The sequence below is a fragment of the Castor canadensis genome, chromosome 10, assembly GCF_047511655.1.
Source record: "Castor canadensis chromosome 10, mCasCan1.hap1v2, whole genome shotgun sequence".
In the NCBI taxonomy this organism is placed as follows: Eukaryota; Metazoa; Chordata; class Mammalia; order Rodentia; family Castoridae; genus Castor; species Castor canadensis.
Genome location: NC_133395.1, coordinates 123,724,859 through 123,746,764, shown reverse-complemented (window position 1 = coordinate 123,746,764; position 21,906 = coordinate 123,724,859). Strand labels below are relative to the sequence as shown.

At 41.9% G+C, this 21,906-nt stretch overlaps 1 protein-coding gene across 21 annotated transcripts in view; it reads left to right on the top strand.

The window, feature by feature from the left end:
* Nucleotides 1-21,906, top strand: part of Magi1 (membrane associated guanylate kinase, WW and PDZ domain containing 1) — a 601,293-nt gene that overhangs the window by 137,549 nt on the left and 441,838 nt on the right. The window lies entirely within an intron of this gene.

Below are 21,906 nucleotides of genomic sequence, written 5' to 3'. Positions count from 1 at the left end.
AGTGTGGCTCGGGCTGCTGAATAACTAGGGTATTTCAGAAGATGGGAAGGCACAGGATTCTGTAAATTGCTGATGTGGGCTGCCAGCCTGGGCTAGCTGGGTACGTGACCACAGGTGAGGTGCGCTTGGTACATTATCTCCCTGCACACTTTCTTTTCTGGGTTTTTTTCTATTCTCTTCCTTTAACTTTCCCCCCTCCCTTTCTTTTTCTTTTCTTCCCTCCCATTGGAGAATGTCTTTCAGCCTCATCGAGAGGGTCATCTTAAGATTCCATGTCCTCTGCTTCCTGAGAGAACATGTGACTTTAAGTTGCACCATTCAGACACTCTTCTGAAATTTGAATATGGAGCTGAGTGATACAACAACTATTCATAGCAAGGTGGCACAGAAGACTCCTCTTGCCTCTGCAGCCTAAATCCTCACAGTCCTGGTCTTCCTTAGGCTGTTTCTTTTATTGTGTGTCCACATAAGAAATTTCTTTTCCTCCTCTTAATTTAGCCAGTGTTGGTTTCTGTTGCCAGCTGAAGAATTCACTCTGCAGTATACATCTTGCAGTGGTCCCGAAGGGTCCTTATAAGGGTGCCTACCCAGCAAATTCACATTAACCCATCTCACAAAGAATCACATACAGATCAGAATGGTTATCTGTAAAGTTATCACAAGAAAGTCAGCTGTCGAGGTTGCACGCTGAGGCTGGCATGTTAGTGCATGCGTTGTTGGCAAGCCACATGGGAAGATGTGTCTAGGAAGTGCTAGTTGCAGGATCTGTGGTAGAAACCCAATCTCCTCTTGATCTTGACAGTGCTGGGAAGGGTACTGCCAGCTCTGTTTTCTCTGCCAGCTTTCCAGGCACTCTCCTGCCTCTTTACCACAGCCTGTGTAAGTGATCAAGGCACCTTCGTCCTCTCCTGTCCAGTTTGGTTAACTGAAGTACTTGGATGACTTTAGGAAGAGACTAGGAGCTGAGCTGTGCATAAACTTTAGAACACATTCTCCTGCATGCATAGAGTTCCTTAAGGCTGAGTAGAGATCATCTGACGAGCTGACGGCTTACTACACTCACAGGCCAATTCTAACTTCCAAGGCTTACAACTCATCACCTGGATTGGACTTTGGGTACGTCTGAATTCCTAATTACAGATTAGAAAGATTTTCACATGTGTGCCATAAAATGGCTATGCACCGCCCTTAGCCAAGAAGAGCTATTTTATTTCATACCCTTCTCCACCTCTTGATTTTTTTTCACTCCCAAGATCTTGGAGGAAGACCGATAATCCAGCTCTCCAGGTTAGAGGCTGCTGTAGGACCAAGCTTTTCCAGTATGACAGCCAGACTTGGTTTCCCTAGGAGTTTTTATGTCTTGCGCCCAAGTCTGGTGAGTGAGGAAAGTTGCATGCTTATCACCTTTACTTTTCTCTTGATTACTCTGTTGGGCTCACCAGCTTTCCTTGACTTTAACTTCCTCTATTGAATTCATTTTATTAATATGGTTTGTCCAAAGAAATCACCTTGATCAGGGTCCCAGAATACAGAATGGCTTCCTGTTTCTGTGGAGAAGCATCAGAGCCTGGTGATCAGGAGGTACAGAATCTCAGCTATGTGGGTGTGGCCAGTTCTTTCCTCAGAGGATGTACCCTTCCTGTGCCATGATTTCATGATCTCTAAATGGGAGGTCATCACAGTACTCAGATGGTGTTAATTTAGTGTATCAGTACATGGGAAGGTTTTTCATTACTGCCTTTTGCATTGACGGTTGAACTTGGCCCACTGAACACTGCACATGTGTTGTGTAGTACATCTGCAGTCATCGGCCTTCCTTGCCACACTTTCTAAGGCTAGGCATAATTACATGTGGTTGAGCATCTTGCATGTGCCACAGACTGCGGTATGTTTCATTAGTTATACTACAGAGTTGACTCACAGCAACAGCCTATCCACTAAGGCAGTCTTGAGCTCTGCTGTTCACATAAGGACAATTTGTTGGAAAAGTGAAGGCCCAAAGTCATACTCACCTTGTGAGGAGGTAGAGGAAGAATTCAAAGTGAGATGCACCATTTCCAAGGGGCAGCTCTCTGCTCCTTTTAATACCTCTGGACTATTGAAATTCTAACACATGTGGCCAGGGTCATTGAGCCAGTAGAGTGTCTGCTTTTTGTTTCCAGGGTGGCGTGGCTTGAGAATTGGGCCGTGTATTATTTTTCTGATTAATTTTAATGCTGTAACAGAAAAATTTAAAGCCATATCTTAAAAAATTAAAATGATATAATCCTTTAAAATTAAATTTCCTATTATTAAAGACTAAATAACTTATAAATACTTGTGAAATAAAAAAATGGATATAGTCAATAAATAGGATATAACTGAGTTATCTTTTAAGCAGAACCACTGATCCTTCTCTACTTCTTTCCCTTTTTCCTTCCTCCCTTCCTCCTTCCTTTGTTTCCTTCTTTCCTTCCTGTGCTGGGGCTTTTGAACTCAAAAGAAAAATTAAAACCGTTCCCTCTAAAATCAGGAACCAGACAAGGATGCCCACTATCTCCACTCCTATTCAACATAGTACTGGAATTCCTAGCCAGAGCAATTAGGCAAGAAGAAGGAATAAAAGGAATACAAATAGGTAAAGAAACTGTCAAAATATCCCTATTTGCAGACGACATGATCCTATACCTTAAAGACCCAAAAAACTCTACTCAGAAGCTTCTAGACATCATCAATAGCTATAGCAAAGTAGCAGGATATAAAATCAACATAGAAAAATCATTAGCATTTCTATACACTAACAATGAGCAAACGGAAAAAGAATGTATGAAAACAATTCCATTTACAATAGCCTCAAAAAAAATCAAATACCTAGGTGTAAACCTAACAAAAGATGTGAAAGACCTCTACAAGGAAAACTATACACTTCTGAAGAAAGAGATTGAGGAAGACTATAGAAAGTGGAGAGATCTCCCATGCTCATGGATTGGTAGAATCAACATAGTAAAAATGTCGATACTCCCCAAAGTAATCTACATGTTTAATGCAATTCCCATCAAAATTCCAATGACATTCATTAAAGAGATTGAAAAATCTACTGTGAAATTTATATGGAAACACAAGAGGCCACGAATAGCCAAGGCAATACTCAGTCAAAAGAACAATGCAGGAGGTATCACAATACCTGACTTCAAACTATATTACAAAGCAATAACAATAAAAACAGCATGGTACTGGCACAAAAACAGACATGAAGACCAGTGGAACAGAATAGAGGATCCAGATATGAAGCCACACAACTATGAGCAACTTATCTTTGACAAAGGAGCTAAAAATATACGATGGAGAAATAGCAGCCTCTTCAACAAAAACTGCTGGGAAAACTGGTTAGCAGTCTGCAAAAAACTGAAACTAGATCCATGTATATCACCCTATACCAAGATTAACTCAAAATGGATCAAGGATCTTAATATCAGACCCCAAACTCTTAAGTTGATACAGGAAAGAGTAGGAAATACTCTGGAGTTAGTAGGTATAGGTAAAAACTTTCTCAATGAAACCCCAGCAGCACAGCAACTAAGAGATAGCATAGATAAATGGGACCTCATAAAACTAAAAAGCTTCTGTTCATCAAAAGAAATGGTCTCTAAACTGAAGAGAACACCCACAGAGTGGGAGAAAATATTTGCCAATTATACATCAGACAAAGGACTGATAACCAGAATATACAGGGAACTTAAAAAACTAAATTCTCCCAAAACTAATGAACCAATAAAGAAATGGGCATGTGAACTAAACAGAACTTTCTCAAAAGAAGAAATTCAAATGGCCAGAAAACACATGAAAAAATGCTCACCATCTCTAGCAATAAAGGAAATGCAAATTAAAGCCACACTAAGATTCCACCTCACCCCTGTTAGAATAGCCATCATCAGCAACACCACCAACAACAGGTGTTGGCGAGGATGCGGGGAAAAAGGAACCCTTTTACACTGTTGGTGGGAATGTAGACTAGTACAACCACTCTGGAAAAAAATTTGGAGGCTACTTAAAAAGATGGACATCGATCTACCATTTGATCCAGCAATACCACTCTTGGGGATATACCCAAAAGACTGTTACTCCAGAGGCACCTGCACATCCATGTTTATTGCGGCACTATTCACAATAGCCAAGTTATGGAAACAGCCAAGATGTCCCAGCACTGACGAATGGATTAAGAAAATGTGGTATCTATACACAATGGAATTCTATGCAGCCATGAAGAAGAACGAAATGTTATCATTCGCTGGTAAATGGATGGAATTGGAGAACATCATTCTGAGTGAGGTTAGCCTGGCTCAAAAGACCAAAAATCGTATGTTCTCCCTCATATGTGGACATTAGATCAAGGGCAAACACAACAAGGGGATTGGACTATGAGCACATGATAAAAGCGAGAGCACACAAGGGAGGGGTGAGGATAGGTAAGACACCTAAAAAACTAGCTAGCATTTGTTGCCCTTAATGCAGAGAAACTAAAGCAGATACCTTAAAGCAACTGAGGCCAATAGGAAAAGGGGAACAGGAACTAGGGAAAAGGTTAGATCAAAAAGAATTAACCTAGAAGGTAACACCCACACACAGGAAATCAATGTGAGTCAATGCCCTGTATAGCTATCCTTATCTCAACCAGCAAAAACCCTTGTTCCTTCCTATTATTGCTTATACTCTCTCTACAACAAAATTAGAAATAAGGGCAAAATAGTTTCTGCGGGGTATTGAGGGGGGGAGCGGGAGGGGGTGGAGTGGGTGGTAAGGGAGGGGGTGGGGGCAGGGGGGAGAAATGAACCAAGCCTTGTATGCACATATGAATAATAAAAGAAAAAAAAAAAAAAAAAAAAAAAAGATCTCATGCTTGTTAGACAAGCACTCTACTACTTAAGCCATGGCTCTCAGCACTTTTTGCTTTAGTTATTTTTATTTTATTTTATTTTATTTTTGGTAGGGTCATGTTCTTTTGCTTGGGTCAGCCTTGGTCTGCAATCCTCCTACTTCTACCTTCCATGTAGCTGGGATTACAGGCATAAGCTACCATGCCTGGCTTTTTTCTTTTTCTGAGACAGGGTTTCACTATGTAGGCCAGGTTGTGCTCATGATTGATCCTTCTTCTCTGCTTCCTGAGTGCTGGGATCATGGACGTGTGCTACCGTATCCTTCTCTGATAGTTTTCTTAATGGACTAGAATCCTGACAATTTCACAACCTGAATTTCAGTATTTTGTTTGTGGCAGTAAGCATCCAATTCAGGACTTCACTCATGCTAGGCAAGTGCTGTACCCCAGAATTACATCTCCAGTCCCTTTATGTTTGTCAAAATAGTGTCATTCTGGATAATTATTTTGTAGATAGGGAATTGAAGACAGAAGGCTGTTTACTGACTTGCTAAAGGCCACCTGGTAAATTAACTGCAAAACTGGCATTAAAACCCTAGTTTTCCAACTCCTGTGCAGGTTGTATGGAGACCATCTTGTCCTTTAATAAGACAAGAGTGAATTTAAATTTGTATGTGATGCTTCCTGGGAAACTTAATCTGTTCAAAATGGTGTTTGGGAGCAATTGGCACATCTGCCAGGAGGCATCAGGCCCTGTATGTGGGTTACAGTGATGGAAGACGATGCCGATGCCATGATGAAAGAAGGAAAGAATTGGGTTCCCCCCTGCCACACACACACAGTGATTGGGACCTGCAGCCTGCTGGTTACTCATAATACTGAAATAAGCTTGCAGTTTCTTCTACCTGAGAGAACCTATATCTTTTTTGACTTTTATTTTCATCCCATCTACCTAAGACTTAGTCCTTAGCTCTTGGCTTGAAACTCTTCCCCTGAGAACCCGTCTGTTGTTCTGTACTCTGACCCTTCCATCCTGGGACCCTGGGACCCTGGGACCTTGGGTCATGTTCCATAAGGATGTCCTCAGATCCTATTGCATTTTCTCCTTCCCTCCTGTCATTACCAACAAGTAAAGGTTTGGGTCTTCATCATCCCTGTTGACTCTGTTGTCCAAAACATTTCTCTTGATGGTGGACTTGGGACTACCAACATGTTCTGATTAAGCAAACATACAAGTTTCTCCCAAACTCGTATGTTATCTGGACAGCCTTCCCATGGGCCATTTCCGTACTTGGCACTTAGGCACAAATTTCCACTCATTTTAACACAGCACGTTTTCCTTCTGATTTGTCATTCCCACCTATCAATATTGTTTGAGTAATCAATACTTAAATGTGATGCCTCTTGTTTTTAGAGTGAAGACTACCTGAGGATCTTTCCTTGGGCTGGTCACTGTTCTGTCCCCAGAGCACGAGTGCCATACAGTAGGAATTCAGTCGATATGTTGGAGAATTACTATTTTAATGGATACATACAGAGTATTTGGCTCATGGGAAGTTGGGTGTGCATAGGAGAGTAGAAAGATGAACCCAAAGCAGAAATACTGACAGACAAAATATTCACAATATTCTCTGTTCTTTCCACATTGTTTAACACAGGGCTTTGATTATTAGATAATCTTTGCTATTTCTTTTGATTGTAAGATGTTTTGAATTTTTTCATGAAGCTAGGAGTAGGGGTGACAGAACAGAAAAACATGGGGTAGAATAAACATGTCCTTTTTTTAAATGTTATTTGTTATTCCTCCTCTCCAGTGAAATGTGTAGTAACCTTTTTTTTTTCTTTTATTATTCATGTAGTAACCTTTAAAATGTGAATTCCATCCTTTGGATTCATCTCTTCTCCTGATTTAATGGTGAGGCAATTTTGGATTTCATTCTTCTTTACTTTTTGCCCTCAAGGAGTTTGCATTCTCATTGAAAGAAAGGATTAAACAGTGGTGTGCTTTAGAGGCTGAGAAAGGAATGGAGCCTTGTGGTTCATCACCTTTTCTGCTTTGTAATTATTATCTTCCCTGGGAAGGAAATGTTGAGTTGGCACACAGTAAATTACAGGGTATGTGTGTTTAAGTCTTTCTTCATTCATGGTAGCAGGAACCTGTTGGAGAAGTGGTTATAGACAAATGTGTAACTTGTTCATCATTTTTCTTGGTTTGTTTATCAAACACTTTGCATGTGGCACTTATTTAGCATTGTGTGGCATCCAAAGAAACACATCTACCCTCTCCTAGTAAAAAAGACAAAAATGATGACAACCAGCCACTGTGAACTTACTGAGTGCTTGGTATGTACTTGTTAAGAGATCTAGGTACGTGATTTATGCACTCAGCAAACATTTTTTAATCTGCCTACTGATACTAGTATTGTTTTAGATATTGGGTGTGTAGCGTGAGCAAGACCCAGCTCTTGCCTTTCTTAATCTTGAGTGTAGACAGGTAGCTGTGTTTGGAAGGCAGAGACATTTCACTTCCCATGATAATGTGAAAGGTGATGAAAGCAGTAGGCATTGATGACAGGGTCCCAGGTCATAGTGCTATGTTCATTTTTTCCTTAATTTAGGCGGTCACAACTATTGCTTTGAATTTCATTCTTGCTGTGGTGAAAATAAGTGGATAAATATGTAAACATTTCTTCTGCCTTTGCTGCTATGATGGTGTAGGGAGGGATGTTTCCTGTGGTGTGCAGTTGTCAAAGTCAGCCGTTCCTCATCTTCTCAGATTCAAGGCAGGATTGCTTACTTATATGACATGGCCATGCTGATCCCCTCTGTCGTGAAGCTTCTTGTTTTGGAACTGTGCAGCAGTTTCTTTTTCATAATTGTCCTAACGATACTTAGTTCTCCTTCTGTATTGCCACTTCCAAATCCCTGATGTTTTAGCTGAGTTGGGACACCAGGAGTCAGCCTTTCCTGATGGGGGCGATGAAATGTTGTCTGTGTACACCTTAGCCCACAGTGGCACCCCTGGGTCAGATTCTATTATAATGGGAACAGCACTACCACCTTGTCTACCACCAGGGGTATGGCTAGTGTTATCTTCATCCCCGCTCTATGGTTTTTTTGTTTTGTTCTTTTGGCAGCATTGGGGTTTGAACTCATGGCCTTCTGTTTGCTAGCCAGGCATTCTACCACTTGAGCCACACACCAAGTCCTTTTTGCTTTTACATGTTATTTTATTTTACATTTTATTTTACATGTAGGTTCTCGCATTTTTGCCCTTGGCCAGCCTCAGACTGCAACCATCCTACCTGTGGCCTTCCAGCACTGGGATGACAGGAGCACAACGCCATGCGTACCTTATTTGTTGAGATGGGGTTTCACGAACTTTTTGTCAAACTGACCTCCAACTGTGATCCTCCCAATCCACACCTCTTTCGTACCTAGGATTATAGATGTGAGCCACTGCTCCTGGCCTATATGGTTTTTAAGGGAGGTTTCTTTGAACACTTCTCAGGTAGACATTCAGTAGCTGAAGTCGCATGTCTGTTAGGGATGATGGGGGAAGAGCACGAGAGCAGAGGAGAGACTGTAGTAAGTACGAAGTGTGAACTCTGGAGTCCGTCAGACCCAATTCTGACACTTGTCCACTTGTCAGCTGTGTGGCTTTAGACAAATTTGTAGATGCTTGCTGTGGCTGGTATCCTCATCTATAAATGAGAATAAGAATAATCACGTAATCTTGTGATGCATTCTGCTCCTCACTGTGTGCAGGTCCTTCACCTAGACTACCTGCCATAAGCCTTATAATCCCTCTTCCAGCTGTAGGAGTCATCATTAGTCCAAATACTCGTTGAACACACAGCCAACATCTAGGGGAGGAGAGGTTTGGTTACAGGCACTTTGGCCGTCAAAGGTGGCTGTGATAGATGAAGTTTTGAGCGTGATGTCACTAAGTATGTGTAACATTTGTTCCAGCTGTGGTGTCATTACCATAAACTAAACTGTATTCTTCCAAGAGACCTGCTTCTTCCCTTGTGGGACAGTCCTGACTTCTTTCTGCAGGGAACCTTTACTCCCATTTCCTTCTTTTTTAAAATAGGAATTTAAACACATTTAAAAAAAAATCTGCAGTTTTAAAATTAAAAAAAAATTTTAGTCATGCATTGGAGAACTAGTCAAATGAATCATCTGACCCTTCACAATTAATTGAGCCACTGCCTCATTTGTTTAAGTACAATTTAACTTAAGAGGGCTTCAAGTTTGCTTAATAGTCTTTAAAATTAGGAATATATTATTTTGTTTTTAAATTTTTTGTGATTGTATGTTTTAAATTTAAATTTAAAAATTTAATTATAGTATTGTAGTGAGGGTATATCGTGACATTTACAAAAGTGCTTACAATATATCTTAGTTAAATTCACCCCTCCATCATTCTCCTTCCCCCATTCTTAGAACAGTTGCAGCAGGTCTCATTTTCCATTTTCATACATGACTATATAATATTTCTACTATATTCACCCGCCCACACCCTTTCTTACATCTTCCCCTCTCCCACTGGTACCAACCCCCCAGACAGGACCTGTTTTACCTTCCTGTTCTCTGTTTTTGAGAGAAAAAGAAGACATTTTTGTTTATTTAAGATACTTATAGAGAGAGTTTCGTTATGATGTTCCCATGTGTATATGTATTGTATCCCTCATTGGCTTATCCCCTCCATTTTTCTCCTTTCTACCTTAGTCCTCTTACAGTGTTTACTTCTATTTTCAAATCCTGCCCCCTGCAGGTGGAGGTGGGCCTGGTCTTCCAGTGTCCCAAAGGAAATACTGAACTGTTGTTCTTGGGACCTCCAGCGATCTTGAAATGCTTCAAGTCTTTTCTGCTTCCTCCTTCGCTTCGAGTTTTGTATCAACAAGTTGAAAAAATTTCAAGCAGTAATTCAGCTCCAGTCTCTGGTGCATTGAGAGGCTTTCTCATCCCCAATTAGGCTGCAAGCCTGTCTGGTGGGGTTACTCTTGTTTACTGAGGAGTTTTTGGTTTTTTTTAAAGCAGATTGATGGCATGGAAGTCATTCCACACTGCCTCCTGTGTTGACTTTGATTACTGCAACTCCCAGATGGAGCTCAGGCCATCCTGAGCAGATGAAAGGAGATAAGCAAGGTGAATGATGGGAGGTCTCTGAGAAGAAAGCTACCCCATGCAAAAACCTCTTCCCACCTTAGCACCTCCCCTGCCCTGCCCTGCCCGTTTCATTGATAAGTTGGAGGCAGCTCCAGCTCAGAACTGGTCCTTAACTCAATCTGGGTAGGGGCTATTTGTAAATGGGCTGACGGTATTGAAGCAAAGTGTAATGTTTAAACTGTCATGAATGTGATATGTAATCATGGTGGGAAACCTATCCTTTTTGTTTCTGGTGTGCTTTATCTTTTATTTCTTCCTTGTAATCTGGGAGTGTAATCAAAATTTGAGGATGGGAGAGAATGATAATTCATGTTTTCTTGGTTTATAAAGAATGGCCCTACATTGTTACGTCCTGACTTTTGACTTGAGTTCTGAAAACCTTGGCAGGTAAAGATTTCATCCTGAACCACAGTGGTTTTGTGATGTGCCATTTTTGTGGTTTGCTGTGAGCTTTTCTGTTCTTGAAGGTGGTCATGTTCTTTTGTGATGATCAGAAATCTTTCGCATGTTATTAGTGGACTGGAAATGCAGATAACTGTGCCCGCTTCTCACATCCCTGATCTGAGAGCTAAGGCTTTTTCTCCTAGTGTGGAACCTGCTCTCTTCCGTTAGGTTCACAGGAGATCATCTCAGGGGAACCTGTCCCCATGGATGGAAGTGGAGAAAAACACATTAAAATAACTGTGGGCATTTGATTGCTGTTCATACTTACATGGAGGCTGTCACACTAATGACCTACCTTAATTACTTGTGTTACCCAGTTGTGTGTTGCCAGAGAGGGAGCTGTGCTGTGGAGGGTGTCTTCTCTGCTGTGCAGTGAATTGACTCATACGGGTGATTATGTCTAAATCTACTTAGTTTGCAGGAGGATGGTCCTAGGCATCTCAAGGAACATTTTATGTAAGTCTCATATGGGCAAAGGTCCATAGGTTAGGCCATAGACTAGGTGGATCATGACATGGGTTTTGGACTCAACTTGCCTTTGAGTCCTGGTTTCAATTTGAACACTTTTTTTTGTCCTAATCAAGTATGATGATAATAATAGCAGCAGTAGTAATTATTATTATTATCATTATTATTATTATTATTGTTTGTGGTGCTAGGGATTGAACTCGGAGCCTCAGAATGCTAGACAAATGCTCTGCCATTGAGCTATAGCTCCAGCCCTTCATTAAGTCTTACTTGTGGATAATTTTTAAGAATGAAAAAAGTGCTTTAAGCAGGCTGGGGATGTTCCTCAGGGGTAGAATGTTTGCTTAGTGTGTGTGACGTACCGGATTTAATCCCAGCACCTAAAGAAACAAGACAAAGAAAAGGGACTTTGTAGGAGTCCTCAGGAAAGGTGTCGGTCTCTACCATTGCCATTCCTGCCTTTCCATGGCATAGCTGAGAGGGCACCCCTTTAACTCCTCAAGCTGTTTCTACTGATGTTTCCCTGTGTGTTTAGAAATCTCCTATATTTGTGGCTGATTGTTTCACTTACCTATTATTATCCCTTGGAAGGAAGTTGAGGATTTAATATTTTGGGAGGAGGGGTACTGGGTATTGAACCCAGGGCCTGGTGCATGCTAGGAATTGCTTTTCCATTGAGTTACACCCCCATCCCAAGAACTGCATTTTCTTATACTCCCCCGCTACCCCCACTTTTCTTCCTCCTACTATCTGTAGATTGGTACTAATATATCAGCATTTTTTGCTTGAATAACCACAGCTCAGCCACTTGGTGGACTATAATTATATTGCACTTTATGACATTTATAAAATGCTTTTTCTTTCGCTTAATGTCCTTTGTGCCTGTCTCATATTCTTACTCAGACCTGCAGAACTGAAGAAACCCTCCCAGCATAGGTAAACCATTGACAGAATCCATCAATTGCTATAAAAAAAAATTCTTAATTTCCTCACTCATGCTGTTTTCTGTCTTCTTGCTGTAACATGGACTGACTGCTTTCTGTGTGTATTCTCCATCTGTATCCTGGGAATTTCCTTCCTAATGTCCTTGAAAGAGAGGTTTCTTATCCCTCTGAGCCTCAGTTTCTTATCTGTGCAACCGATGGCAGAGAGGTGCAGTGAGTTGAATGATTTGAGATCTGTAGGCAGTGACATGACCTAAGAGTGCAGTCAGGATTAACTGCTGTTAGTTTTTTCCTTCTTCATCTTTTCCCTTTCTTTTTTATTATGTTACACTGTGGCCATTCAGCTGCTGTGCATCTTTAAGACTCAGGCAATATGATCATTCATAGTCCTTTCTCAGAGAGGCCCAGAGGAGATGGGTCTTCACTAAGGCTTTCTGCTCCTTGATGCAGAGAGCAGAGCTCGAACCAGAGCTCTGCACCTGTCGCTTTGGTCAGAGGCCTGTGTTCTTTCTTTTTTAACTCATGCAACTTCAGTAGCTTGCAGAGTGTTTTCTTCATTTTTCTCCTTTTTTCTGATTTCTTTTCCTTTCAAAATGTATAACAAGTTTATTGCGATAGATTATTCCAAATTCAAATATCATATAAACCAGCCATTTAGTGTGTTCAGTTTTGGGTTCAGCGATAGAGTACGTGGTTAGCATATGCAAGGTCCTCGGTTCTGTCTCCAGGACCCCCAAAACCATAGCTTATAATTCAGTATTCACAGAGTTCAGCCATCACTAAAATGCACCATTATCTCAAAAAGAAACCCTATAATCTTTAGCTATCACTTCCGTAGTGCCATGCCTTAGACAAATGCTAATGCATTTCCTGTCTCATAAGTTGCCTATTTCTGGACATTTTGCATAAATGGAACCAATAGCATAAGGCATTGTGACTGTCGTATCTTTACTAGTGTCTTTAAGATTGATGTATGTGTTAGCACGTGGTAGTTCTTTATTCCTTTTTCTTATAAATTTTGGAGGTTCTGGGAATTAAACCCAGGGCATCAGGGTACTGTACTTGTTAAACAAAAACTATCACTTGAGCCATGTCCCTGGTCCTTTTGTGTTTTGTTTTTGAGATTTGGTCTCCCTGCCTTTGCCTGGGTGGCCTGGAATTGACCATTCTCCTGCCTCTGCCTCCTGAGTAGCTGGGATTATAGCTTTGCACTGTCACAGCTGGATGACTTCATTCCTTTTTATGGCTCTGTCCCATTGTGGAGATAGACATTTTGTTTTTCCATTCATCAGTTGATGAACATTTTGGTTTGTTTTCACTTTTTGGCTATTAAAGTAATACTGCTCTGAATGTTTATGAAAAATTTTGTGAGTGTATGCCCTTGTGTCTCTTGGGTATGGACTAAGAATGAAATTGCTCATTCAAATGGAAACTCATTGGTTAACCATTTGAAAAATGCCTACCATAGCAGCTGCACATTCCCCCAGCAACACAGAGAGGTCTAGTTTCTTCACATCATCACTAACACTGTTATTATCTGTTTTCATATGCCAGTCAAGAGTATGTAAAGTGGCATATTATGGTTTTGATTTGTATTTCTCTGATAGTTAATCATATAGAACATCTCCTCATGTGTTTATTTGGTTATTTGTACATTATATTTGGATAAGTGTCAAATGCTTTGCTCATTTTTTGGGGGGATAGGAATGGTGTTGGAGTTTGAACTCTTTGGGAATGCATTTTCAGTTTCATGCTATTTTCAACCTGCAGTGGAGGTGACAGAAGATCCAGATGCATCCCTCTTTGTCTTTTCATTATTGAATTGTGATATTTCTTTATGGATAGTTAACAGTTGTATGGTTTGTATTTATTTTCTTTTGGGTCTTTGGGTCTTTTCACCATTTTCATAGTGTCATTTGCAGCCTCAAATTTTGCCTATTTTTTTTTTGTTCATACTTTTCTTAGTATCTTGCCTAACGCAAGGTCATGAAAAGTAACTCTTGTAACTACTAATAGTTTTATAAGGTTTTAGTTTGCTCTCCTATTTAGGTCTGTGATCCACTTTCAGTGGGTTTTAATGTAAGTATGAGGAAAGGGTCTCTTGTATGTGGATATGAAGTTTCAGCACTGTTAGTTTAGGAGACTTCTTATTGAGTTGTCTTGACATTCTTGTCCAAATGAAACTTACAGAAAGTTGGTTTTGAGCCAGGATCTCTCTATGAAGCCAGCCCGGTCTAGGACCCTCTGTGTAGCCCAGACTAGCCTTGAACTTGTAATGCTGCTGCATTGATCTCTGTAGTGCTAAGATTATAGGCATTTGTCACCACACCTGGGTTTGCATGAGTTTAGGTGCACTACCATTGTCCCATCTTAGTGTGCTGTTATTCTCCACAAGTGTGGATTACTAAGATAATAATGTAATAGTGATAATATACCAAATGGATCCCATCACCCCACCCCATTCACCTTTTTGACCAGACGAAATAAACATATTGGAGGGATGCATTTCTCTTGCAATAAAGGGAAGCTGGAGAACCAAAGTACCATAATGTACCAAGCAAAGACTATCGAATGTGCTAGAAAATATGCAACAGTGATTAATTTTGAAGGTCATCACAAGAATAATGTGTAGCATGAGCACAAGCAGTTCAGCTGCCAATGAGCTCTTCTCTAGCTTCTGCTCCAGACCTCTGTAACCTGAGGGCTTGCTGTGGGGCCAGAGAACACAGATGCACTTGGCCATGACTCCATGGGATGTGTCCTGATCCACATCCTCTGCATTCCCACACACACCAGGTTGTCTCAGGTCTCAGCCAAGAGACAGGTCAGCACTTTGCCTGTGGACAGCACCAAAGCCATCTTGGCCACTGCCCCAGAACTCTGGGAACTTGTGCAATGAAATGGATTCTGATGTTTTTATTGCCTTTGTGCTTTATTTTTTTTTTCAAGAATTGAAATCCAGGATACTTAAAGTACACTAATAAAAACATAGTTGGGTGACCTTTGAACCAATGTATTTTTTTGACACCATCACCAGGTCAAGATATGGAACATTGCAAACACCTCTGAAGAACCCTGTGCCTTTCCCACTCAGTGCTCTCCTCCTGGAGGGCAGCACTGTATACATTTGTCTTGCCTTCTAAGGAAACTCAAAATCAAAACAAAAGCCAACAACAAAAAATCCAAAAAGAAACACCTCACTATAGTATGTACTCTTTTATGTCTGGCCGAATTTGTTCATTATGCTTGAGAGGTACATTTGTTTATTAGTAGGTTCTTCTTCTTCCCCCACTTCCCGGGCTGATTTGGACATCAGTCCTCCTTCCTTTGCCTTTGAGTAGCTGGGATTGTAGACATGCTCACCACACCCAGATAGTGGTTCTTTTGTATTGATTGTACAACATTCTACTCCTTATTTATTTTTCTATTTATAGGCATCTGGATAGTTTGTAATTTGGGTCTATTTTCTGTAAAGATGCTGTATTTCTTTGTGTTTTAGTGTTTCAGTAGTCATAAGCACTTCTTTCTTTATTTACATAGGTATGCAAGAAGTAAGTCTAAGGGTAGATGTTTGTTTGACTTTAGAAGCATTGCCTAGTGGGTTTGGAGGTTTGATCTTTTCTTGCTTCTATCTGGTGTTTGTGGCCTCAGGTGTGTATAGGTCAGGAATTGGAAAGAAGAAATTGATGACAGCAGAATGGAGAAGGGCACTGTGTACTAAGGAAAGACAGGAGAGAGATAGAGAGGAAGAGCTGGAGACATTGGGATGATTAGACTGAGCATGACCTTTCACTGTGGATTCAAGCACTAACCCTACTTTTCTAGTTATTTAACTTGGAAGCACTTGGCTCACCTACGAGGCACATTTTCCTCACCTGCAGAATAGGGTGAGTATGGCGCTATGTGAAACATTGCTTAAAAGGAGCAGTTAATATGTCTTGAGGGCTTCCTTACCAGTCACTGCACAAGGTAATTATCTGTTGATCTTTGCAAAAAGCCTATGAGCTAGATACGGTTATTTCTCCAATTTTATTAGTTAGGAGGCTGAATGTATTAGCTTTCTATCTCTGTGACAAAATACCTGAGATAAACAGTTTAAAAAGAAGAAAGATTTATTTTGGCTCACAGTTTCAGCGGCCTCAGCCCATGGTTCTGAGCCCTGCTGCTTTTGGACTCATGGTGAGACAGAACCTCAGGGTAGGGAGCCTGTGGTAGAGCAAAGCTCACTTCATTGTAACCTGGAAGCAAAGAGAAAGAGAAGGGACTGGAGACAAAATACACCTTTGAAGGGCTCTTCCCCAGTGACTTACCTCCTCTAATTACACCACCCTGTGTCTTAAAGTTCTGCCATCTCTCAACATCATTAAGTTATGAATTCATACATGGATTACTCCATGGAGAGGTTAGCCCTCCTGATCCAGTTACCTCTCCAAAGCCCCACCTCGGAACTGCTGCATTGGAGACCAAGCCTTCAATACATGAGCTTTTGAGAACATTTTAGATCAATCATAACATTGAAGACCTGAGCAGTCCAGTAACATGTCCCCAAGTCACACAGCTGATTAGTTAGTAGGGTGAGAACTCCTGATAGACTGATTGGGACAGACCTGGGCCACAGACAGACATGAAGAGAATGTCTTTGCTTGCAGACCTGGTCAAGTGGAGAATATTATCCTCATAGGCAAGAGAACGTACCGAGTGACTCATCGTGGGGTGAAGAAGAAGTCCCTTTCTGTAATATTTAGCTGTATGTCTAGGGAAACGCTTTGAGTTTCTGTCCCAGTATTGGCTAAAAATCTTCGAACGGTGATAATGCTGAATGATCCAGATCCCGGCTCACTCTTAGTCTGCCTGAGTCATCCAGCCTGCTCCTTGTGAAGTCTGGTCCCAGGTAAAATTCCTTCCTGCTCCTTTTCTCTACCTCCCTCTGCCAGCTACGTTGCTAGCTACAGCGCTCCTTATGCCACTTGCTGGCTGCTGATTAATTTGCCATCTGAGATCTGATTCTGGCCTCCGGGAAAATGCCCTGAACTCCAGAATTATTTTTCTCTCTTCCTTTCAGCAGTTCCCAAGGTCTTCGCAGTGCTGTCCTCTGAGGTGTCCCAGGGTGCCAACCCTACAGTGAGTCACGTATCACAGAGGTTTCTGAGGAAAAAGTTAGTGCACCTCCTGTCCGTCTTCCCATTTCAGTTTTCCCTCAGCCCATAGTCTAAGGCACCTGGTGTTATCAGGTTAAATACCTTTTCATGTTGATAATTTATAGGAACATATGAAAGCATAAAACCATTGACTTACTTCTTTTTCTTTCACCAAAGGGTAAAGTTTCAGTGTACACAGTCTTGTCCCCCAGTCTTCCTGTCTCTCTTCTCCCCTATCTCCCATCTTCCTTTGCTCCTTTCTTCCTTGTTCCCTTCTTCCTTTCAGTGAGTTGCTTATTTGGTCCAATCCTTGACCTGGGACTAGAGGCTGTAAAGAGGCATTAAGATAACGACCTGACCCTCTGGGAGGTCAAGGTCCTGTGGGAAGATCAGTGTGTGAATTGATACGAAGGTTTTACATGTGGTTTGGACAGGCCTGTTCATTCATCTATAGAATGAAACAGAATGGTCGTTGGAGGTCCAGGCTTCCAGTATTGAGTTGATCTTGGGTCCTTGAGAAGTAAAAATAAATAAGTAAATAAAGTATCCCTGTGCTCAGACAGCTTATTAAATTAAATTTAGCCCCTATTCTTTCCATGTGTGTGTACTGATCATTGGAGACATTCGTCAACCTTACAGTCTCCTGTCTGTGGAACAGATAAAGTTCAGCATCCTTGTAGAATAAGTAGTTCTTTCTAAGAGGAGTTAAATTTGATGAAGAACGGCCCTTCCTCCTTCAGAATGATGTGATCCATTGTCAGGGCAGTCATCAATGGTGTATGCTACAAAGCCATGCAATACAATGCAGATTGCTTTTTCTGGATGAAGGAATAGAACAGATGTGACCAACAGTTTCCACGTGCCGGGCACTGTGTGACATGCTCCACACATGACTCTTGCCGTCTCGTTCTCATGACAGTTAATGAAGTAGGCAGTACTGTGTCCTCTTAATTTAGACCAGAAATGTGAGACAATAAGCAGTTCAATTTCAGTTCGGTTCAATTACAAATAATTGCTGAGTGCCTACTATGTATCAGGCTCTGTTATAGGCACTTAGAATCCCTCAGTTAAAAACCAGTCTTGCCTTTCGGAGGTGTGAGCAGGACAGATAGCGTAGGACATTTGGTGCAGAATGAAACATAATCAGTAAATTATGACGTATATTAGAAGTTGGTGAGGGATGAACAAAAGAAACAGTAGTCTCAGGGGTTTGAAAACATCTAGGGATAGTAGATTACAGGATTAAATTCAGTAGGCTGGGTGGACTTTATTGAGAGCCAAGAATTCAGTAAAATGTGCAAAATTATAAAACAAAAAAAGACTCCTCAGTCCCATAATCCAGCTGAAAATCTAGCTAAAAGGGTTTAAGAACTCAATGTACAAGTCTTTGTTGGACTGAGGAATGCAGGAACTGTTCAGCCTGTCACCCTTCCTCTCTGATGGCCTGTAGTATATTTGAGGGAGATTAGCCCCAAAGAAATACTTAGGTGCTCAAGTGAATAGTGCTGACAGATGTTCAGAGAAGGAAAGACTGGCTCTCAGGAAGCATTCTCCCAAGAGAGAGCTGCTGAGCACACGTTGTACACCAGGCCCTGTGACTGATACAGGGACTCATGGAGACTTTCTTCCATGACACACAGAGGCTGCCTGGGAGATGAAGTGGGGCAGTTACTAATAGGCTCTGTCTTGAGCGTCACACAACTTTTCAAAATCTGAGCTCTACCCTTCAACATTTGGCATGTTGCTTTACCTCTTTAAAATATGCTTTCCTTCTCTACGAAGTGGGGATATTGCAGTTCAGCTCAGGGGTTGACGTAAGCATTTCCTCTGGGGTCTGACATGTGTTGAACAGTCACTGTTGATCTGACATGACTATTACCCATCCTCAGTCTGCAAAACCTTTGAGGTTTTGCTCATAGTGAGTTTCGCTGGCAACAGGCCTGTGATACAGTTAGTCTTTCGAAGGTATCTGGAACCCAGGCCAGGGGAGAGGCCTATGGTGGAGAAACACTGAATGTCTTACTTCCTCCAGCCAACAGTGCCAGCTTTCCAGAACAGCATATAAACTGAAAGAACTCCTGGGTATTTTTCTCAGCAGGCCAACTTGTAAGCAAATGACAGGGTAGGGAGGAGTGGCTCGTGGGATCCTGACAGATCAGCAGTTATAAGAAGCCACTCTGGGGACTGCCATCTGTTCCCATCCTCCCTCACCTGACTGATGTATCTGAGCCTCCTACACTGAGTGGACTTCAGGAAGCACAAGTGCGTGGCAGGCACCCTGGGGACCAGAGGCTGGGGCAGTCCTGCAGGGAGGCTGCTGGCTGTGACCCATGCCCACACTTTGAGGTTAGGTGGGGCTGGGCTGGGTTGGGCTTGCAGAGGGCTCTGTGGAGCTGAGTTCTAGGAATTATTCCAGGAAGGACTCATGCATTCAGCCAACACTGCTACTCTGCCAGAGCCTGTATGAACAAAACCAATATTAGTTCAGGGGGTGCAGACTGGTGACCTGTTGATAGTGGCTATTGGGAGACAGGTGGGAACAAGTCTTACAAACTTCTCTTTAAAAAGACTTGACGGTGGATTGACAGCTAGGTTCTCCCACCCAGGGCAGAGGCAGCAGCTGCTGCTGCACAATTGTGAGCTGTCCTTAGTCTCTGCTGTCCAGTGCCCTACCCCCTGCCCTGTTACACTCAACACCTGGCTGCTTCACACTTGGTGAACAACCCTGAGTTAAGTTATTTTGCTAGCTTATTTCATGAACGAGGCAGCCTTAAAGAAAACAGTCAACCCTGGGAGACAGCAAAGTTTCGACCTGAGGGATGAGGAGGGCTGGTGGGGCAGAAGATGTGGCAGTACCACAGTGCTAATCAGATTTGACTTGGCATCTCTTTGTTCCAAAGGCCAAGTTACACAGGCTGTTCTGCCATTGCCTCATCTTTCTGTGCTGGACAGTGGTGTGTGGGTGTGCGTGTGTGTGTGTGTGTGTGTGTGTGTGTGTGTGTGTGTGTGTGTAAACAGTTGATCAAGGCCCGGGGACGAACTCTTAGGTCAGCTGACCCTTCTAAATCTCAGCACAGGATCCTCTCTTCCTGTTCTTTTAGTGTTGCTTTCTTTGTTAATCGTCTATGGTTTTCTTTTAAATGCATATATATATATTTTTTTAATGAGACAGGGTCTCACTAGATAGTCCATGTTGGCCTGAAACTCATTGTCTTCCTCCTTCAGCCTCCTGAATGCTGGGATTATTGGTGTGTACTAATATGTCTGACTTGCACATGTTATTTTTAAAGAAAAACAAAATTTAAAATATGGAAAAATTGGATACTGCAAATATAAGGAATTCTTCCAAACCACACTTATTTTTTTGTCGATAGAATAGATCTTTAAGTTTTCTATGTATTTATGTATCTAATATGTTTGGTGTGTATTTCCTGGGTTTAATCCCCAACACAACAAACAATCAATAAATCTTCATTTAAAAAACATTAAAAAATGATTTAAAAAACCCCACATAAACGAGGACTGGGCATGGTAACTCAAGCCTGTAATCCTAGCTAGTTGGGAGGTGGAGAACAGGAGGATTGTGGCTCAAGGCCAACCTGGGCAAAAAGTTCACATGTCCCCCATTTCAACCAATGGCTGACCATGGTGGTGCATGCCTGTCATCCCAGCTATGCAAGAAAGCACTGATGGGAGGATCGTGGTCCAGACTGGCCTGCATATAAAGTGAGACCCTGTCTCAAAAATAGCCAACATAAAGGGGGCTAGTGGAGTGGTTAAAGTGGTAGAGAGCCAACCTAGCAAGTGCTAGACCCTGTGTTTCAGTCCCCTACTCTTCCCCCCACCAAAAAAACAAAACACAGAAAACACCGTAAAAGAAGCTTAAAGAAAATAGGGCTGGGGATATAGCTCAGAGGTAGAACACTTGCCTAACATGCAAGAGGTCCTGGGTTTGAACCCTACTACTACAAAAATAGTGAAGTCTGCTTAGTCTCTGTTACTATAGCAGCAATGACCATTTACACATATTCCTTTACCCCTCCAGCCTTCTCTAGAAAACTTTTGATTTTCCTACTATTTACAGCCTTACTAAAAACCTCCTTTTGCACCTGAGCTCTATTTGAACAGTGGTGGGTCAGTAGACAGGACTTCTACATTAGTACATTAGTGCGATGTTTGCAGTGAAAATCCAGGGAAGGCCACCTGCTGTTCCTCCAAACAGCCTGGAAACACATGGTAGGGGATGGGCACAGGGTCATGCTCTCCTCTCCTTTTCATGGTGCACCACTCTGACTGGGAAACTGGAAGGAAAGTGCCATCTCCCCTCTCTGCACATCACAGCTGTGATGTGCAGCTGTGCAGTGCCAGTGAAGCCTCTTGCCATCTCGCTGTGGCTGATGGACAGCCTTGACAGACCAGACTTCCCATCACAGCTGCTGCTTTGGACTTGGTGAGTAAGCAGGCCATTCCCTCAACCTGCTTACAGAACTTGTCCATTCCACTTGTCACTCAGTGGGAAACTGTCCTGCAATGGGCCAGGGACAAGGCAGTGCCTAGTGTTCTGATTATCACCCCACACAGATCCTTTTAATCTTGGCTGCAAAAATCCATTACTGACATTTTGGTGAAGAACCTTCCTGCCATTCCCCACCCCCCTCTCCCTCTCCCTCTCCCTCTCCCTCTCCTTCTCTCTTTCCTTCTCTCTCTCTCTCTCTCTCTCTCTCTCTCTCTCTCTCTCTCTGTGTTTAGATTGGGGGTAATAATGTTCTTAACAAAATAGGATTATACTGTACTAACTTGTGAAACTTAATTTTTTACAATATACATGTGTGTGTATTTCATCTCATTTCATTTTCTGTTGAATGTTTATTCACTAACCTATTTA